The 21,301-nt window shown below is 39.5% G+C and overlaps 1 long non-coding RNA gene across 1 annotated transcript in view; it reads right to left on the bottom strand.

The window, feature by feature from the left end:
- Positions 1-21,301, bottom strand: part of LOC109251385 (uncharacterized) — a 254,942-nt gene that overhangs the window by 143,286 nt on the left and 90,355 nt on the right. The window contains exon 2 of the long non-coding RNA XR_002073499.2: positions 20,774-20,831. This is a non-coding gene — a long non-coding RNA (uncharacterized LOC109251385). The remainder of the gene's footprint in view (positions 1-20,773; positions 20,832-21,301) is intronic.

Below are 21,301 nucleotides of genomic sequence, written 5' to 3'. Positions count from 1 at the left end.
AGGTCATGATCTCGCGGTTCACGAGTTCAAGCCCCACGTCGGGCTCTGTGCTGACAGCCCAGAGCCTGGAGCCTGCTTTGGATTCTGTGTCTCCCTCTCTCTCTGCCTCTCTCCTGCCCATGCTCTGTCTCTCTCTGTCTCAAAAATAAATTAAAAACATTTAAAAATTTTTCTAAACATACATACATAAACAAACAAACAAACAAATTGGTAAGGAATAAGTAAAACTTCACCGTTTGCAGATGACATTAAAACCCTAAAGATTCCAACAAAAAACTGTTAGAATTGAGAAATGAATACAGTAAACTCACAGAATACAAAATCAATGTACACAAAGTTGTTGCATTTCTAAACACTAATAATGAAATAGCAGAAAGAGAAATTAAGAAAACAATTCTCATTTACAACTGCACCAAAAATATAATAAAATATTTCGGAATAAACTTAACCAAAGAGGTGAAAGACCTGTACTCTTACAAAACACTGATGATATAAATTGAAGATGACACAAAGAAATGGAAAGACATTTCATGCTCATGGATTGAAAGAACAAATATTGTTAATGTTTCTAAACTACTCAAAGAAATCTACACATTTAATTCAATCCCAATCAAAATATCAACAGCATTTTTCACAGAACAAGAAAAAAAATCCTAAAATTTTCATGGAACCACAAAAGACCCCAAGTAGCCAAAGCAAACTTGAAAAAGAAAAACAAAACTGGAGGTATCACAATCCCATAGTTAAAGTTATATTACAAAACTGTAGTAATCAAAGAAGCTGGACAAAAACAGATAGAGATCAATGGAACCAAATATAAAGGCTAGAAACAAACCCACAATTATATGGCCAATTAATCTTTGACAAAGGAAGCAAAAATATGCAATGGGAAAAAGACAGTCTCTTCAGCAAATGATGCTGAGAAAACTGGACAGCTACCGGCAAAAGAATGAAACTGGACCACTTTCTTACACCATACACAAAAATAAATTCAAAATGGATTAAAACCTAAGTGTGAGACCTGAAACCATAAAAATCCTAGGAGAGAATACAAGCAGTAATTTCTCTGACTTTGGTCATAGCGACATCCTTCTAGATATTGTCTCCTGAGACAAGGGAAATAAAAGCAAAAGTAAACTATCAGGTTACATCAAAATAAAAGGCTTCTTTCTGCACAGTGAAGGAAACAACCAACAAAACTAAAAGACAACATATAGAATTAGAGAAGATATTTGCAAATGATATATCTCATACAGGGTTAGTATCCAAAAAATATAAAGAACTTATACAACTCAACACCCAAAAAACAAATAATCCAACTAAAAAATGAGCAGAAGATATGAATGGACATTCCTCCAAAGAAGACACAGATGGCCAACACACACATGAAACATCATCAAGGAAATGCAAATCAAAACCACAATGAGACATCACCTCACACCTATCAGAGTGACTAAAATCAAAAACTCAAGAAACAAGTGTTGTCAAGGATGTAGAGCAAAAGGGACCCGTGTGTACTGTTTGTGGGAATGAAAACTGGTACAGCTCCTGTGGAAGACAGTATGGAGGTTCCTCAAAAAACTAAAAATAGAACTACCCAATGACCCAGGAATTGCACTACTCAGTATTTACTTAAAAAATACAAAAACAGTAATTTGAAAAGATATATGCACACCTATGTTTATCACAGAATTATTTATAATAACCAAATTATGTAAGAAGCCCAAGTGACCATCAATATATGATGGGTTTCTTCTTCATCCAAAGAAGATGTAGCACTTATACACAATGGAATATTATTTGGCCATAAAAAAGAATAAAATCTTGCTATTTGCAACAACATGGATAGAGCAAGAGAGTATAATGCTAATTGAAATGAATCAGTCAGATAAAGACACATACCATATGATTTCAGTCATATATGGAATTTAAGAAACAAAACAAATGAGCAAAGGGAAGAAAAAGAGAGACAAACCAATAAACAGAGTCTTAACTATAGAGAACAAATTGATGGTTACCAGAGGGAAAGTGAGTGTGGGGAATGGGTGAAATAGGTGATGGGGATTAAAGAGTATACTATTCATAATGAGCACTGAGTAATGTATAGAATTCTTGAACCACTATACTATACACCTGAAATTAATATAACACTGGGGATTAACTAAAAAAAAGAAGAATTAATGCCAATCCTTCTCAAACTCTTCCCCCCAAAAATGAAGAGGTAACACTCCCAAATTCATTTTACAAGACCAGTATTGGCTACTCTTTACCAAAGCCAGATAGGAAAAATATAAGAAAAAAAACTACAGGCCAATATCCTTGATAAGTATACAGGCAATAATTCTCATAATGATAGCAAACTGAATTGAAATATATATTAAAAGGCTCACAGAACATGACCAAATGAGATTTATCCCTGAAATGCAAGGATGGTTCAACCTGTGCAAATCAACAAATGTGATACAAGACATTAATAGAATGAAAGATAAAAATCATATGACCATCTCAACAGATGCACTAAAAGAATTTGACAAAATACAACATGATTTCATGATTAAAACTCTAAAAAAACTGAATATAGAAAGAACATACCTCAACATGATAAAAGCCATCTATGACAAGCCCATAGCAACCATCATACTCAATAGTGAAAGATTAAAAGCTTTTCCATTAAGATCAAGACAAGGATGCCCACTCTCACCACTCCTATTTAATATAATACTAGAAGTCTTAGCCAGAGCAATTAGGCAGGAAAAATAAATAAAAATTATCCAAACCAGAAAGGTAGAAGAAAAACTGTCTCTGTTTGCAGCTGACATGATATTAAATATAGAAAACTCTAAAGACTCCACCAAAAACTGTTGGAACTATTCGGTGAATATAATAAAGTTACAGGATACTAGGGTGCCTGGATGGCTCAGTCAGTTAAGTGTCTGGCTTCAGCTCAGGCCATGATCTCCTGGTTCATGAGTTCAAGCCCCATGTTGGGCTCTGTGCTGACAGCTCAGAGCCTGGAGCCTGCTTCAGATTCTGTGTCTCCCTCTCTCTCTGCCCCTCCCCCACTTGTGTTCTCTCTCTCTCTCTCTCTCTCTCTCTCTCTCTCTCTCTCTCTCAAAAATAAACATTAAAAAGAATAAAGTTACAGGATACAAAATCAACATGGAGAAATCAGTTGCATTTCTGTATACTAACAATGAAATCCTCTGAAAAAGAAATAAAGAAAACATTCTCATTTACAATAGCATCGAAAACAATAAAATACTTAGGTATAAATTTAACCCAAGAGGTAACAGATCTATACACTGAAAACTATAAAAATTTGTTAAAAGAAATTGAAGACACAAATAAACAGATAACTCATGTTCATGGATAGTAAGAATTCATATTGTTTAAAAGTCCATACTACCCAAGGCCACCTATAGATTCAATTCAATCTCTACCAAAACCAATTGTATTCTTGGGGTACCTGGGTGGCTCAGTTAGTTAAGCGTCTGACTCTTGATTTCAGCTCAGGTCATCATCTCACAGTAGTAGGATCGAGTCCCACATTGAGCTCTGTGCTGACAGTGCGGAGTCTACTTGGGATTCTCTCTCTCCCTCTCTTTCTCTCTGCCTCTCCCTCTATCAAAACAAACAAACATTAAAAAAACAATGCTATTCTTGACAGAAATAGAAAAGCAATCATAAAATTCATATAGAACCAAAAAAGCCTCCAAATAGCCAAACAATCCCGAGAAAAAAGAACAAAGCTAGAAGCCTCATGCTTCCTGTTTTCAAACTATACTCCAAAGCTATAGTAATCAAAGAATATTACAGTAAAACCTTGGATTGTGAGTAACTGTTCTGTGAGTGTTCTGCAAGATGAGCAAATATTTCTAATAAACTTTAACTTGATAAATGAGGGAATGTCTTGTAATACGAGTATTACATGATGCTGAATGTCACATTAACACAATGAAGCCAATGGTTCTTGAAATTTGCTTTGATATACAAGTGCTTTGGATTACAAGCATGTTTCTGGAATGAATTATGCTTGTAAATCAAGATTTAATGTATACTGGCATAAAAATAGCGACTCAGGGAACAGAAACAAGAGCCTAGAAATAAACCATAACATAAACATTGAACTATTATTTGACAAGAGAGCCAAGAATACTCAATGGGAAAAGGATAGTCTCCTCAATAAATAGTGCTGGGGAAACTTGATATCATGCAGAAGAATGAAATTGGATCCCTATCTTACACCATTCACAAAAATTAACTCTAAATGGATTAAAGATTTAAACATAAGACTTGAAACCCTATAACTTATAGAAGAAAACATAGGGAACAAGGTCCTGATGTTGTTCTTAGCAATGATTTTTTTGGATATGACACCAAAAGTGCAAGCAACAAAAGCAAAAATCAATAAGTGAGATTACATCAAACTAAAAAGTTTCTGCACGGCAAAGGAAACCATCAGCAAGATGAAAAGGCAATCTATACAATAGGAAAATATTTGTAAACCATCTATTTGATAAGGACCTATTAAATAAAATATATGGAACTCGTATAACTCAATAGGAAAATATATATATATTATATGATTATGATTATATGATACATATTATATGATTATGATTATGATATATATGATATAATATATATATATATATATATATATATATATATATATATATGATTTAAAAAATTGGCAGAGGACCTAAGTAGATATTTTTCCAAAGAAGAATACAAATGGCCAATAGGTATATGTAAGGTGTTCAACATCACTCATCATCAGGGAAATGCAAATCAAAACCACAATGAGATATCACCTCACAACTGTTAGAATGGCTATCATCAAAATATCAAAATGACAAGAGAGAACAAGTATTGTGAGTATGTGGAGAAAAGAGAATCGTCATGCACTGTTGGTGAGAATGTAAATTGGTGTAACCACTATGGAAAACAGTAGAGCCACTATCTGATCTAGTAATCCCACTTCTGAGTATATAACCCAAAGAAAATGAAATCAGGATCCTGAAGAGGTATCTGCACTCCCATGATCACTGCAGAATTATTCACAATAGCCAAAGTATGGAAACAACGTAAGTGTTCATGCACAGATAAATGGGTGCATGATGCAAGGAAGATGCAACATAAATACAGAATGGAATATTATTTAGCCATGAGAAAGAAGGAAATTCTGCCATTTGTGACAACATGAATGGACCCTGAAGGTATTATACTAAGTGGAATAAGCCAGAGAAAATCAAATACTATATAATCTTACTTATATGTGAAATCTAAAAAAACTGAACTCATAGAAACAGATAGTGGAATGGTAGTTTCCATGGATTGGAGGTTGGGGAAATAAGGAGATGTTGTCAAAAGAAACAAACTCCCAGTTATAAGAGGTCTAAGTTCTGGGGACGTAATGTACAGCATGGTGACTCTAGTTAACAGTACTGTATGATACACTTGAAAGTTGCTAAGACAGTAGATCTTAAATATTTTCAACACACGTACACACAAGGTAATTAATTATGTGAGGTAACAGAGGTGTTAACTAACCTGCTGTGGTAAACATTTTTGCAATAGATTTGTGTATCAAATCATCATGGGTACATTTTAAACTGACACAATGTTATAAGTCAATTATATATCAATAAAATTAGAAAACAAATCTTAAAAAAACAGAGGTGCCTGGGTAACTCAGTGAAGTGTCCAACTCTTGTTCTCAGCTCAGGTCTTGATCTCAGGGCCATGACTTCAAGCCCCATATTGGGCTCTGCACTGGCTGTGAAGCTCACTTAAAAGAAAAAAAAGAAAAGAAAAAAGAAAAAAAGAAAAAGAAATTTCCAACCTCTTCCAAAGTGGCTGCACTATTACACCTTCCATCCGTGATGTATAAGGATTCCAAAATCTCTGTTTTCCTTGCAAGTATTTTTTATTGTCTGTCCTTAATGAAAGCCATTCTAGTGGGAATAAAGTGGTATCTCATCACATCTTAATTCATGTCTTCCTAGTGACTAATGATGTAGAGCATCTTTCCACATGCTTGTTGGCTATTTGTATATCTTCTCTGATGAAGTGCCTATTATATATCTTCTGCCCATTTTTTTAAATTGGGTTGTCTGTCTTACAATGAGCTCCAAAAGCTCTTTATTTTATTCTGGACATAAGTCCTTTATCAGATATGTACTTCAAAAAATATGTTCCCTGGGCCTGTGTCTTGTCTTTCCATTTTTAAAATGATGTCTCTTGAAGCACAAAATTTTAAAACTTTAATGAAGTTCAATTTATCACTTTTTTCTTTCATGGATATTCCTTTTTATTTAAGAAAGAAGTTCCTCTCTAGAAATTTCTGCCCAGATACCATTGACCAAAACCATATTATGTAACTGATCTTAGGGGTAAGGGAGTTTGACTCTAACAAAATTTGCCCTCAACAAAATTAGGTTCTGTTATAAAAGGGACAAAAAAAGACAGAAAGGCTGTTTGTAAAGCAATTAGCGTTGTCATCATTTTTTAAGCAAGATTATCCGATTCTACTTTAGAAAGTCTATCAGTTTTTCTATCGCCAAAATAATGCTTCATAACAACACACAGAAAACCCCTGTAGCATACACAATGAATGTTTATTGCCCACGTGTCGAGAGTGAGCTGAGGTTTGGCTGAGTGGCTTTGCTAATCTTGGCTGGTTCTCTCTCTCTCTCTCTCACACGCCTAGGCGTGGGCTAGCTGTTGATTGATCTAGGCTGGTTTCAGTAGGCTGTGTATGATAATGTTGCTCTACTCCATGTGTCCCTCATCCTCCAGCAGGCTAGCCGAGCCACGCTTTCCTGACAATGGCAGAGTGCAAGAAGGCAAGGTCGACAAGACCTCTTGAGGCTAAGGCTAGGGAATGACATTCTTCCACTTCCCCCACATCCCATCGTCCACTGTGAGTCATAAAGCTAGCCCAGATTTAAGAAGTCAAGAAACAAATTAATTCCTCTCTTTAGGGAGGAGAATTGCAATCTCACGTCAAATATGTGTACCCAGGGAGGGATCTGGGGCCTTGAAAGCAGTCAATCTAACATACAAAACAGCATTGTCAGACTAGGGAAGTGGGGTGAGGGAATGAGCTAGGCTTGAGTAAAATACAAATGAGGCAATTTCAGTAACTCAGGTGAGAAAATGGTAGCCCGAGCTAAGGGGAGCCTATGAGTAGGAAGAGAAACAGACCAACTCCAGAGATATCTAGGAGCTAGTGAAGAAGACTTGGGTTGATTAAATCACAGGGAGAGGAGTACAGGAGGGGGGCAAGGAGCAGTCAAGTACTCTACATAATTTTTCCTCTTTCTGCTTTTCAGTGAAGGTCTAAGTCATCAGATATTTTTGTTATCAAAGAGACTAGAGAGAGAAAAAAGCATTATATATGGAACAGTATGACATACATTTGAATTTTACTTATTGCCAAAACTGGCCCATTTTTATTTTAGCTTCAGTTTGATTTTACACTGATCTCTTGGGAGTGTTGCAAGGTGCAATAACTTGTGACACGTGTCTATCACTAAGATCTAGTTTAATGAAGCATTTTATTCTAAATGATACACTGTGGGCGAGGTGAGAAGAGAAATGTTTTCCCAGAGCCATACGGATATGGCTTTTGGTTGATTAGCCCTGAAAATTGTCCAAAATAAATTAGTACTTAATGTAAGCCAGAAAGCCAGATGCCAGCTTTAATGGGGAGTCACAAAGTAGCATGACAACAGTAACACAAAAAGAGCTGAAGGGGCCTGTGAATCAAATGTTGCATTTGCTGATACAAGTTTTGTGCATTGTCAGGGCTACAGACACCTGCTTTACTGAGAGTGAAAATTTCCAAGGCTTATTATCATGGAATATGGTACTCCGTGGGGTTCGTTCAGCCTTCAAATGCAGAAGTTCTAGCTTGAAAACCAAAGCTGGAAGCACATATTTTGCTGGGTCTTGATGACTGCACTCTCCAGTGGACATTTCAAGTTTCATTCTAAAAGAAAAGTCCAGGTGTGCCTAGGTGGCTCAGTTAAGCGTCTGACTTAGGCTCAGGTCATGATCTCATGATTCGTGAGTTTAAACCCTGCATCAGGCTCTGTGCTGACAGCTCAGAGCCTACAGCCTGCTTCAGATTCTGTGTCTCCCTCTCTCTGCCCCTCCCTAGCTTGTGCTCTGTCTCTCTCTCAAAAATAAATATTTAAAAAATTAATAAATAAATAAAAGAAAGAAAAGGACAGGTTCCCATACCCGTAAGCAAAGCCCCACTAAATTTCAAGAACAAGATAGTAGGAGAGACAGAATGTCATGGTAAACCTGTGTGGGAGACACAATCAACACATTGGAGGATGTGCTGGTCTAGGGTACCTGGAAGGAAATGAAGAGAAGGGTAAGATTCTCTCTCCAGAGAGACCCCACACCCTTTATTTTTGTCCCCCAAAGATAAAGAAGCAGAAGCTGGAGTGTGAAAATTTTACCAATCCCCATGACAAGGTCTCTAGTGGACACTACCATTTGCTTACTCACTCGCTTTTTTTTATAGTGAGCTGTTATCACTTAGCTAAAATATCACTAACATCACAGCTGGTGAGTTCTATTGTGTGAAACGAAAACACAGAGAGACTTCCTGAATTGAGGTAAGGACAATAGCAGTCTTCGCTGAGGTCTATATAGCAGGCATGTTGCATGTTTATCTTATTTATTCCTCTGAACAACCCCCAAATGTAAGCATTTGCTATCATTATTTAAATGATAAAGAGAATTAAATTTGAGAATGGTCAAGAAATATGTATCCAAGCTCATGCATCTAGAAAATTTGTTCAACCAGGATTTGATTTTCTTCTATTCTGTTCCCAAACCCCTTGGCCTTAACCATGCCTACATTAGAGTCTAAAAGGGGAGATAAAACATGGATGAAAGCAATCAGGGTAGATATAATGATCCTTAGAATGGTTTCTACATGCCCAACATTTTTCTAAACACTTTGCATGTTTTAATTCACTTAATCCCTATAGTGATGTCATTATGTAGGTACTAGCATTGCCTCCATTTTTAAGAATAGGAAAACTGAGGCACAGAGACATTTACTGAAAGTCATACAGTCAATAAATGACAATGCTGGGACTTGAGCACAGGGAGACTGGGGCTCAAAGAAACCATGCTGTCGACACCTTGCTATGCTGTCACTCTCAAAGGAAAAACACAGATTCAAAGCAACAGGAGGGAGTAATTTCTTGAAGCTATAAAGTAGACTAGTATGTGGGAGAAAATAACTTAAGTTTGGGGGGAAGATGAAAGTCTAAACTGGTTTTTGGAAAAGAGGTGCACATGTGGGAGGAGGGTGAGGTTCAAGTGGAATGTGGAATACATTCTACTTAGATTTCTCTCCAGCACCCTGCCTTTATTCTCTATCTTTGGCATTATTTCCTACATAGAAGTTTGTGGTCTATAATTATGTATTTCCTTACTTCCTTATAAAAAGACCATAAGGGCAGAGACCAGATTCTTTCCATCACTGCATACCCAGTGCCAGGCACTCAATCATCACCAATGAACCAGATAAAGAAGAAGGAAGGAAATTGGAAAAGCTAGGGAACGTGTAAAGGGTTGATAAATTCTGTAGGAATTCAAGAAACCTGTCCAGGATTGGCCAAGGAGGGCTTCGTGTGGTCAGTGGAATCTGAGCCAAGCAACAATTTTTAAATATAGTATATTACAATGTTTCTAAAATTTACATGTTTCCCATGTGAAATGAGTGACACTGAAATTAGAACCCACTTTTAGTCAATGGTATACTTTAGCTTAATTGGCATCCTTTTTTCTACCTTAAGTAATAAATTAAAATGATAGTCCATTTTATAATTGATGACATCTTAGATCAATGAAATAAAGTATTGATGTAAAAATGGCTTGTCTGACACCTATAGACAATGCCTGTTAGGAAACAAATGGGGAAGACAAAAGCAAACTGTGGAGTGTCCTGGAATCCAGTCTTATTGTAGGCTTGATATGAAAAATAATAGGAAGCCATGGTGACTTTCTGGGCAGAGGGGTAACTTCACTGAAACAGTGTTTAGGAAAGAAGTGACTGGACTCCGCATAAAGAAAACCCTGAAGATGGAAGAAAATGGCACCAGTGAAGGCAGCCTGGCAGTGAGGAGATACAGAGAGACATGTCCCAAAGTCAAGAGTGTTCCAAAGTCCACTGTGTAACTAATGCTTTGAGCTGACATGCATCATTTGCCTTTCCAGTTTGGGTTTCTTCATTAGTAAGACAAAAGGGTAACACAGAACAGTTTACAGGGCTCTGTGAGTTCTAAACCTTGATGTGTACTCCAGGTATGAAACAGTAGGACATAGCAACATAAACCATGAATACTTCGGGACCAGTATTTTGAAGGAAGAACAGTGTGTGCAGAAATGTCGAGTCTGGAGGAAGGATGGACTAGAATCCAACACAGCGTGGCTAAAGATAAGGTCAACGATGCAGAAGGGCGGAAATGGACAAGGCTGAGCAGAGCCTTTTGGAAGCCACGTTGAAAGGTTTGGACTTTATTCCAGGAACAATAGGAAGCCATTGAATAAGCAAGCAGAACTATCATAATCAAATACACACTTAAGATGGTCATTTTGTCTGATCTGCTGTGGGAGAATGTGGTAGGGGTAAGCCCAGAATGAGCTGACCTCCTCTGAAGAACCAGTTGGAAAAAAAAAAAAAAATGGAAGAGGCGTATCACATTAGAGTGATACACCAATAGGGAGAAAGGGAACTAGACAGGATTCAAGACACTTAGAGACAGAACTAGCAGGATTTACTAAGAGATTTAATTTTGAGAGAGAGAAATAAAGTAATAATTTTAACAGTGGTTGTATTAGTTTGCGAGGGTTGCCACAAGAAAATCACTACAAGTGGGTAGCTAAAATGAGAGATATTTGTTTTCTCATGGTTCTGGAGGTTAGAGGTCCAAGATCAAGGTGTCAGCAGGTTTGGGTTCCTCTGAGGCCTCCCTCCTGGACTTTCAGATGACTGCCTTCTCACTGTGTCCTCACATGGTCATTCCCCTGTGTGTGTGCATTCCTAGTGTCTCTGTGGCCCAATCTCTTTTTATAATGACACCAGTCGGATTAAATTGGGACCCACCAAACACCTTCATTTTATTTTAGTTATATCCTTTTTTTTTAAATTTTTTTAAATGTTTATTTATTTTTGAGAGGGAGACGGAGTGCAAGCAAGGGAGGGGGAGAGAGAGAGGGAGGCAGAATCCAAAGCAGCTCCAGGCTCTGAGCTGTCGGCACAGACCCTGACACGGGGCTTGAACCCCAAGCCATGAGATCATGACTTGAGCCAAAGTCGGATGCTCAACCAACTGAGCCACCCAGGCACCCCTTAATTATATCTTTAAAGGCCCTATTTCCAAAAAACAGTCATATTTTGAGGTTTGGGGTGGGGGTAGGCTTCAACATATTAACTTGGGGGACACACAATTTAGCCCACAATGTAGTAATAAGAATAGTAATAGCTAATACCTAGAGGACCTACTAATTCCATTGTCTCCCTTTTCACAATTCTGGACTATCTTCCTTTCTTCTTCCACCCTCTCCACCCTCAGCTATCCATCTGTTAGCCACCTGCTCTCCTACTTATTTCCTGGGGCTCTGAATCCCCCACGATCATACTGGACACCAAATCACACCTCAGTGGCCCCCCTCCCTAGCTTTCCAGCCATTCATTAAGCATTTTAGCTCCCATTACCATCATGTGATCTCACCCACCCCCCACCCAGTCAACGGAAACAAAGAAATAACTACCACACTTCCACCTCTTCGACAGACATCATGCCCTCAGTACTCAAGAACTCAGCACATATCCATAGTCTACAACTGAGATCACTGTGACTCTGCCTGTGTAGCGGTCCATACATGTCAGAAATTAATCCCGTCCCCAGGTTAGGTTCTCCAGGAAGCACACTGTGAGATAGAATTTAATGTGCAGGATGTGTTAAGGAGTTCTCTTGGGATTGACACCCACAGAGATAGAGAGAGCAAACAGGAGTGGGCAGAGGCAAAAATCAAGTTGGTCCAGAGCACAGGCCCAGTGACAACCTCAGTCAACCCTGTGGGGAGCTCTGGAGGCAAATTAGAATCGTCCCAAGTTGGGTTTAAATGGCCAGGCTTTTATATCCCCACTTCAGTCAAACATTGCATACGGGCTACCATGGAAGGATGTGACCTCGGTAAGGTGGCTTTCGGCACCGAAGGCAATTACTGAATGGGTAGATTGTGGAAGGGTGTCCACTGACGGCACCCCCAGAAGCTGGGCAAGTCCTTCCCTAAAGGAGAATCTGGGTGGCACAGATGGCCCCCACAAAGCCCCAGCAAGCAGCCCTGAGCCAATGACTGACCAGGGTTGGAGAATAAGTACCCCAGTGTCCTCATTTCTTGGGGTTGGGACTGGGGGAGGGAAGACATCTCTAAAGCACATTCTGCCCTCTCCCAGAATTTCCCAATTCAATTGAGCCTCAATTAAATTTGAGTTGCCCAAAGTGATAACCTGCTTGATCCCACACCATTTACTGGATTTCTTCCCTTCCCCATCTCACTTCCCCACTCTTTACCTGTGCCTCCCAGATACACTATGTGCATTTAAATCCTCATCTCAGTGCTGTTTTGGGGATAACCCAACCAAAAATATCTCCAAAAAGTTTCTTTATTCATAGTCTCTATGTTAAAAATAGACATTTTTTTTAAAGCAATGGCCTATATCCCTAGGCTAAATTGCTTCCCTTTCATTGCAATTTACCTTTTTTTTTCCAATTGAACCAGTTATTTGAAGTAGGCATGAGTGACCTTGGCATATGCTAATGCCTGTAAGGTGCAGACTGTTTGCAGAAAGTGCTGATTTGTCCAGCATGATGTTTATTGTTTATCAGAAGGCCCACGCGTTCGACAAGAAAACATCCTGAGCACTTCTCTGTGACTTAATCAAAAGCTGGTCGCTGAAGTACATTCCTCAGTCATAAACCTAGCAGACAATAAAATCAATCTTCTCTGAATGGTTATGTCTGGCACATGCTTATAACAACTTGTTGGCTGCTCGAGTCCCCACATCTGTATTCAGCAGCAGCTGTCCAGAGAAATGGTCTCCATATACCTCAGGAATACCTGCTGTTGGCCTATTTGCATCAACAGAACCAGAGAATTGCTCTTCCTGGCAAGGGATGGCAGATGGGCTGACGACCTCCAGAGGGTTTGGTTGCTACACCAGGACTGGCAGTTCCAGGTGGTAGATGACTACACAAACACTTTTAACCATGAACAGCTTTCCTTTATGCGGGAAGGTTCTCTTAGTTGACAGATATATGTGGTAAGGGGAACGTTTGTTTTTGGTCTTCTTTACTTCCTTTTAACCTGTGGCCCATAACCGTTTGGATCCATTTGAGTTGTCAAGAAAGAAAAGAGAAAAAAAATCGAAAATCTTTGGCTTTTAAGTTGAAAAGCCATAGTCCACCTGTCACAGGAAGTGTTCAAAGAATACGTGCAAAGACAATTTGTTCCCACCCATCAAAGAAATTTTTATTGTCCTGAGACAATGACTTGAGTGCAGGGAGTTTATTCACAAGGTGGTTCCAGGAAGCGGCTCCAGGAAGCACACGTAAGATATGAGACAGGGGCGCCTGGGTGGCTCAGTTGGTTAAGCCTCCAACTTCAGCTCAGGTCATGAGCTCACAGTTTGTGAGTTCGAGCCCCATGTTGGGCTCTGTGCTGACAGCTCAGAGCCTGGAGTCTGCTTCGGATTCTGTGTCTCCTTTTCTGTCCGCCCGGCTCATGCTCTGTCTCTCTCTGTCTCTCAATAATAAATGTTAAAAAAAAAAAATTTTTTAGGTAAGATTTGAGACAGAGAAAGGAAGAAAGTAAATAAATGGCGCATTGATGAGCTGGTTTGCAATGTGGGCAGCTGGTGCTAAAATGTATTAGGGACCCTCTGCGAAACTGTGTGAAGCACCCCTCAGAATCTTCCTGAAAGACAAGCAGATTGGGGCATTTAACTCCCAAATCCCCTCACCTGCTGGGCAACAGCTTCCCACAGAGATGTCAATACTGTATAATTCTGGGCTGTACCTGCTCAGCCAAGCATGCTTCCATGATATCACAGAAAGCCCTCAAGCAGAGAAACAGAAAGAGGCAGGTGCGGGCACTTTGAGTGGGAACTGGCAGTATGTTGGAAGTGTTTATAGCTGCAGCTCAGGACGGGTGAGAGAATGAGAGAATACAGGGCAAGAAATCAACAGTGCCTGCTTTAATATGCTTGAGAGTTGAAGGGAAGGCAGTAAGGGACAGAGGCAGAGGGAAGTAAGGCCATGAGATACCATGAGACGTTTTGAAAAGGGGCTCTGCCCCTTCTGTCCCTCATCCTCCACTGGTCAAATCCAGTATGGGGAAGAATGATTGAACCCCCACAAAACTTTTAGAGTCTAAGGACAATGAGAACCTGAGTTCAAGTTCCTGGCAAGGCCCTTGAGTTCCCCCATACCTCTCTAGCTTTAAGAACAACAACACAGAGAAAAATGATGTCAGCAAGGGTAATCTCAGAAAACACAAAAATACAAGAAGGCTAGAAGGGTGCCTGGGTGGCTCAGTCCGTTAAGCATCTGACTTTGGTGCAGGTCATGATCTCACAGTTTGTGGGTTGGAGCCCTGAGTCGGGCTCTGTGTGGAGCCTGTAGCCTGCTTTGGATTCTGTGTCTCCCTCACTCTCTGCCCTTCCCCCACTCACACTCCATGTTTCTCTCTCTCTCTCAGAAAAAAAAATAAACTTACAAAAAGGAAATATAAAGTCAAGGACACTACGAATATTTCAGCAAAGTCAGGGTGAAGGGTAGCGATGGCTAAGAAGAATGCAGCTGAGGGGCGCCTGGGTGGCTCAGTCGGTTGGGCGTCCGACTTTAGCTCAGGTCACGATCTCGCGGTCCGCGAGTTCGAGCCCCGCGTCGGGCTCTGGGCTGATGGCTCAGAGCCTGGAGCCTGCTTCCGATTCTGTGTCTCCCTCTCTCTCTGCCCTTCCCCCGTTCATGCTGTGTCTCTCTCTGTCTCAAAAATAAATAAACGTTAAAAAATTTAAAAAAAGAAGAAGAAGAAGAAGAATTGCAGCTGCGACCATTGCAGCAGGTGCCAGCAAAAAACCAGAGACCAAAACCATTCCAGATTCCTCCCTCCAAAGCCATGGCACTCTACAAATTCCCCAAACCTTAGATGCTGCCGCAGGGAGGAGGGGGGAGAGAAAATGTCCAAATTGACAGAGGCTAAATCTAAAATGACTATATGTCTTAGTTTGGGCTTCCGTAAAAGAAGAGCCTGAATTTGAGTGTAGCTGTTTTTTGGGGGAGGCAGAGGAAGGGGATTCCAGAGAACAGGAGTGAGGGACTAGAAGAAAGAAACTGAGAAAGAAGCAAAGCCAATGTAAGGGAGTGTTACTGAGGCAGCCCTTGTGAGCCATAAGAACTCACTTCCTTTGGAACCTCCTGAGAATCATAGAGAATTGTCCACCTGAATGACGGGAAGGTGAGGCATTTATCCATGGACCTCCATCCTCAAATGGTCAAGGGATGGCCTCCGTATTAGTCTGCGTCTCCAGTAAAGCAGAAATAGTAGTGTGTGTGTGTGCGTGTGTGCGTGTGTGTGTGTGTGTGTGTGTATGTGTGGAGAGAGAGAGAGAAAGAGATTTATTATAAGGAATTGACTCACATGATTACAGAAGCTGACAAGTCACAAGATCTGCAGGGTGAGTTAGCAAGCTGGGGACCTAGGAGAGCTGATGGTATGGCTCCAGTCTGAAGGGCGGGCTCAAGGCTCAAGAGGAGCCATTGTGTCAGTTTGAGTCTGGAAAATGACAATGTACCAGTCCACAGGCCATTAGGCAGAGAGAGTTCTCTCTCGAGGGACAGTCAGCCTTTGTGTTCTATTCAGGCTTTCAACTGATTGTACGGGGCCCACCCACAGTATCCAGGCAGTCTGCTTTACTCAGTCTACCCATTGAAACATTAATCTCATCCAAAAACTCCCTTAGAGAAACACCCAGAATGATGCTTAGTATCCGGGCACCCTGTGGCCCAGTCAAGCTGACACATAAAATTAACCATCACATACCCTCAGAAGTGTTCATTCTTCTGCACTTCCAAGCTGCATATATACTATAGGCCAAGCTAGCGCCTGCCAACAGTCGTGAGTTTGAAGGAACCCACGGGCAAAAAAAAAAAAAAAAAAAAAGCAAAGACTCAGCACATAAACCTCAGCCTAGAGGCTGACAGTTGGAAGTAAGTCAAAGCCCATACAGAATTATGCACACAGCCAAGATTTAAATCAGAAGTGAGGCACAGATGATGTGACTGGGGGCATAAGAGCATCTTCTCTATTAGGTTTTTCAGAATTTATTAAGATTATTATTTTTCTGCCATCGACAGAATAGGGGTTCAAAAAAGAGATTAGATTGAGTCACAGAAAGATTTAGAAAGCTACACTTCCTGCACATCTGCTTTTTGTCGTCTGGGATATTCTTACCCACTTCGCAAGTATTACCTTAACAAGTTAGATTAATCAGATCTTGGCAATCAATGGATTGCTGCCCAATCATCTCATACCTAATGTACCTGTAATTTATTTTTCACATTAACTCATCCATTGAACATTTACTGAGTATGTAAGCCATCATGCCAGTTGGGACCACAAAAGGGAGACGAGATGAATTTTCTGCTCATTGATAGCCTCCCTACTATTTGCCACCAAAGACAAAAGGTTGACTTTGTGAATACTGGCAGCTGTACAGGATTATAATGTCAGGCCTTATTTGGGCACAGTGTCTCTGAATAGAGATTGGGAAGAAAAACAGATATTTACCTAAACACTGGAGGTCACAGAAGCCCACATTTGTGTCAGTTCCACTCAAAGGAAAACTGTTTGACCTCAAACATCCGGGCATGCCTACAGCCAAATTTATAAAGTTAAAAAATTTCTCTTCTGGGCACCTGGGTGGCTCAGTCAGTTAAGTTTCTGACTTCAGCTCAGGTCCTGACCTTATGGTTCATGGGTTTGAGCCCCACATCAGGCTCTGTACTGACAGCTCAGAACCTAGAACCTGCTTCAGATTCTGTGTGTGTGTGTGTGTGTGTGTGTGTGTGTGTGTGTGTGTGTGTCTGTGTGCCCCTCCCCCATTCATGCTCTGTCTCTCTCTCAAAAATAAATTTAAAAAAATTCTCTTCAAATTATACCACCAGCATTCTGTTTCTTTTTACCACCTAGCAATAAAGGAGTCAAACCAAACATATAATTTCTTTTTCTCACTTACAAATAAGTAGAGGTCTTTCCAAAATGTTCTTCCTGTATTTCCTCCCCTTTTCCCTCTTATTCATTAACTTTTACCTTTCTCTAATTTTTCCTTCTCCCACTCTTTCCCAAAAGTCCAGAGAAGGAGTAGGAAGCCAGCGTGGAAGGAGAGAACAAGAAAAATGATTAATTTTTAAGAAAATTATTTCAGCAATGTTTTCCCCTTTCAAACCCTGAACAAAAATGAACTTCCAACAATACTCCCAGTTTATTCATTTGAACTAAGGAGATGCTTAGTTCAAATGTGTGGTCCATATGCCATCAGTGAGGTATAAAGATTTTCCTAAGAGGCCACCAAATGATCAAAACTACAGGTTCTGGGGGCACCTGGGTGGCTCAGTTGGTTAGGCATCTGACTCTTGAATTCTGCTCAGGTCACGATCTCATGATTCATGAGTCCAAGCCCCATGTCATGCACTGAGCTGACAGCATGGAACCTACTTAAGATTCTCTCTCCGCTTCTCTCTGCCCCTCCCTCACCTGCACTATCTCCCCCTCAAAATAAAGAAATACACCTTAAAAAAAAAACTACAAGTTGTATGGTTGTTACAGGGGAGTAATGCACTATAGTGTATGTATTCCACAGACTTTATTATCTTTATCATACTCCGGCAGTATATTAATAACAGAAATAATAATAGCTAGCATTTGTTGAGTATTAATGCACCAAGTACTCTCAGAAATGCTTTCTTTACATGTACTAACACATTTATTCTTCACACCAAACCTAGGGTTTGGTCATCCCTATTTACAGGCGGGGAAACAGAAGCACATAGAGATACAACCCACTACCCAAGATCACATAGTCAGTAACCAGTGGGACCAGTCCAAGCTCAGGCATTCTGGCTAGAACTCTGTACCACCATGCCTTTGCATGAGCTGTAGAACAGTATTGAAATTTGTCATTTATAAACTAAAATAAGCGGTTTACTAGTGTTTACCAAGGATTCTCATTCAATGTTCTAATTGGCTGGTGGCATAATACCATGCAGCCCAGCAAATCTCCTATCAAGCATAAACATAAGCAGTACTTGATTCTAAATTGCTAAGTCCAATGGTCAATTCTCAGTCCTGACTACACTTGATCTATCAGCAGCGTTTGACACAGGCTCCCTCCTCTTCAATATACTTTCTCTTCTTTTCTCCCAGAGTACCAGTCTCTCTTGAAAGGGGCATGCTTGGCCATTGCTTCTTTTTTTTTTTTTTTTTTTTTTTTTTCATTTTTTTAAAAATTTAATTTGGCCATTGTTTCTTGGGTCTCTTTGGCTGGTCCCTCCTTTAATAGACCTGATAGTACCGGAAGGCATCAGAGTACAGCCCTTCATCCTCCCTCCTTATGTGTAACTGCACACGCTTTTTTGGTTAGACAATCCATTCTCACATCTTAAATACCATCTATTTACATGCCACTAAGTCCCAAATGTTTAAGTCAAGCCCAGCCTTCTCCTTCCTGAACTCCAAACTCTCATACCAACTGCTACTTCAATGTCTTCACTTGGATATCTAATAAACACCTGAACCTCAATACGACTTAAACAGTCCTGTTCTTTTCCCCCCCAAACTTGATCCTCACACAGCATTCTCCATCTTCAAATGATGGCAATTTCATCCTTCTACTCATCCAAGGAAAATACCTTGGAGTCATGCTTGACTTTTCTCTTGTTTTCACATGCTGCATCAATTCCACGTAGGTTCTACTTCCAAACGTACCCACAACATGACCACATCTCAACACTTCCACTGTTAGCACCGTAGCTTGAGCCACCATCCTCTTTTACCAGGATGACTGCAATAGACTCCTCACTGGAATCCTTGCTTACCTTCTCATCTTCCTACAATCTATTCTCATATATACGGCAGCCTACTAGATTATAAGCTATACCATGTCCCTCTGCACAAAACCCTTCAGTAGGTTCCCATCTCACTCGGACATGAAGAATGCCTCCCACCACTCCTACCTTTCTGACATCATCTTTCCCCTTGCTCATCCCACTCCAGCCACACTGGCTGCCTGTTCCTCCACAGGCACTCTCCTATCTTAGAGCCTGTACATTGGCTGTGCCCTCTCCCTACGTGTCCTTCTGTTTGAAATCCACTTGGCAAATCCCTCACGTGAAGTCTGTTCTTAAGTGTCTCCTTCTCAATGAGTCTTGCTCTTATCTGCCCCTATTCAAAACTGTAACTAATCCCCTACACTTAATACTCTCAATCTCTTTACTTGGCCCTCCATTTTTCTTCTTAGATACTAATTGTCAACTACTGGCAATTTACTTATTTTATTTATTCTTAATTATCTGAATCTCCCACTAGAATGTAAGCACTAAAAGGGCAAGACTCTTTTTCTTTTTTATTCATAGATATATTCTAAGACCTTTTCCTAGAAAAGCTGGCACATAAGAGGCTCTCAGTAAGTACTTTTGTCTAATCCTCTAGTGTTCAGAACGCTCTCTTTCTTAAAATATACGTGCTGCCTTGAACTGGTCACGGTTTTTCAATTACTACTCTTGCTTTTTACTTATCACTGGAGTTAGTATAGCTACATAATTATGATTTAACTTGTTTTTATTTGATTAGCCTTACATGTCTTGCAAAAAATACATTCAGCAACAGCATTTTTTGACCCATAATCTCTCAATAAATACACTTTAAGGGCTTTGTATTGAGTGCAAATATGAATTGGCCATACTTTGGGGCTGAAATAGATATATGCAAAACCCACACAATTTTGCTTTTATGGTGGAGGATACTTAATTAGCGATACACTGCCTATGAGTTTGGGTTATTTAAATAACATACTTCAAGGCAAATGTAAAATTACAAGTTATATTCCAGTTTAAAAGGTACTGATATATAATAAAAAATCATATGTGTAGGTTTAAATTCCTCTAATAGATGGCACATGTTACTATAATAGCAAGTAAATCGCTACTTTTTAATTTTTGTTTCTCTCCAATTTGTTATTATAAAGCATTTTTCAACAGAAAAGTGGGTCTAATGATTGGACCTCCATAGTCTGTCCCCAGTCTCTATGAGCCACATTCAAAACTATATGAGATCCGCTGAACTTGGGGTCAGAGAATATGTCTGGAGAGTATATGATCAGGTAAGAACTCAGTCCCCAGAATGAGTCACGCTTAGATATGAATCCCCAGATCACCAACTACTAGTCATGTAAACTTGGGCAAATTATATAATCTCTCAGCATCTCTACTTCATCTGGAAAATGAAGATAATATTAATGCTTACTTCATATAGCCATTGAGAGGATTAATTGAGTTAATGCACTTATCTGTGTACTTAGCACAGTATCTGGAACATACTTTGTGTTCAATAAATATTAGTTATTATTAAATTATTATTTTTAACAATATATACACAACAAAATCATTGCACTTACAATGAATCATATCACAGGAGAGGTGGGATTTTATACAGCTACAGAATCCAGGTTATGCCTACAGGGGAAAACATAAACCAAATATTGGTTTCTTAGATTTTATACAGGAAAATTAAAAAAGGCACAAGTTCATTTTAACATTTTTTCCCAAGGTCAAAATTAATTTTGCTTTGGGCTTTGCAAATCCCTCCTTTAATCGTCTAAACATCTGCAATTGAGAAAACTGAGTGTGTAAGTTTATTTTCTCCAAAGACAAAAAAAAATTGAAGGCTACCAAATTGTTTGTTAATGCATAATACAAAGACCTAAATGGGGAAAATAAATCTTCAAAGACTTTATCTGCAATCACTTCACTAGCCATGATAGCCTTAAGATACATATTAATTTCCTAAACAAATAGAAATTCCCTACCTTTGGAAGCTATAATTTTAAATGGGCTAGGAGAATCAGGGAAGAGTATACATATAATATACACAAGTATTTCAAATTTAATATTTCTTGATTTCATGAGTACATATGTTTAAGAAC

This window comes from Panthera pardus, unplaced genomic scaffold, assembly GCF_024362965.1.
Source record: "Panthera pardus isolate Hobbes unplaced genomic scaffold, ASM2436296v1 HiC_scaffold_16, whole genome shotgun sequence".
NCBI classification, from domain to species: Eukaryota; Metazoa; Chordata; class Mammalia; order Carnivora; family Felidae; genus Panthera; species Panthera pardus.
The sequence above is the reverse complement of the archived record's forward strand: the minus strand, read 5'-3'. Positions and strand labels throughout refer to the sequence as shown.